Source organism: Elephantulus edwardii, unplaced genomic scaffold (genome assembly GCF_000299155.1).
Source record: "Elephantulus edwardii isolate Elephantulus edwardi_28Jun2011 unplaced genomic scaffold, EleEdw1.0 scaffold00143, whole genome shotgun sequence".
NCBI classification, from domain to species: domain Eukaryota; kingdom Metazoa; phylum Chordata; class Mammalia; order Macroscelidea; family Macroscelididae; genus Elephantulus; species Elephantulus edwardii.
The window spans coordinates 4,735,136-4,736,224 of record NW_006399893.1 but is presented as its reverse complement, the minus strand read 5'-3'; positions in this window follow the sequence as shown (position 1 = coordinate 4,736,224).

Genomic DNA, 1,089 nt, shown 5'->3' with positions numbered 1-1,089 from the left:
GGATAATCTTCAGTAGAATCTTGCTTGTATGTGAAATCAATGATATTGTTCTGTAGTTTCCACACTCAGTTGGGTCGCCCTTCTTTGGGATGGGAACAAATATTGACCTCTTTCAGTCAGTTGGCCAAGTGGTTGTTCTCCAGATTTCTTGGCACAACTTGGTGAGCACATCCACGGCAGCTACACAATTAAAAATTAATTGGCAAATTGACTTGTTTCAGTTAGTAGATACAGCCTTGGATGTGCTGACCAGTCTATGTCAGGGAATTTTTTTAAAAATATGTAATTTATGTAACAACAAAAACACAAAGATAAGTATTATATTAAAGAAAAGAAATTATGTTGCTTTAAAAGTGAGTTAGTTTTGATCAGGAGTCGATTGTTTTAAAATAAGCTTTGTAATTCCCAGAGTAAACATTAAATATATTAAACAAAACTCAAAGAAATATTACAAAAAGGGAAGTAGATGCTGTATGAGTACATGTAACATATGAGAAACGTAACAAAAAAGAAAGTAAAAACCAGTCAGATCCAATTTGATGGTATACACAAAAATAATATTTTTTAAAAGAAAGTAAAAGAAGAAAAGGGAGCCAAAATGGATCTGAGGTATGTAAAACCAATATCAAATTGAACATATAATTCTATATGTCAATAATAATGTTAATGCACAATAATTAAAATCTACTCAAAATATAAAGATTGTTGTTGCTGGTTTTGTTGTTATGTTCCATTGAGTTGCCTATGACTCATAGTGGCCCTATGGACAGCAGTTCTGAAGACTACCCTGTTCGAGCCAGTCTCACTGATTGCTACATACTGCCCCAATGCCTTGGTTATGGTATTAATCCATCTATGGGGGTCTTCCTCTCCAGCACCGTACCTCCACCCTTCTGAGCATGATGTTCTTCTCCAAAGACCAGTCTCTCCTGGTCACGTGCCCAAAGTATGTGAGACAGAGCTTCAAAATCTTAGCCTCCATGGAAAAAAATTGGTTTCAAGGGAATTTAGAGAACAGCTGTCTGGCCAATGGATTGAAAAAGGTCCGTATTTGTTCCCATTCCCAAAAAAATTGACCCAGCAGAATGT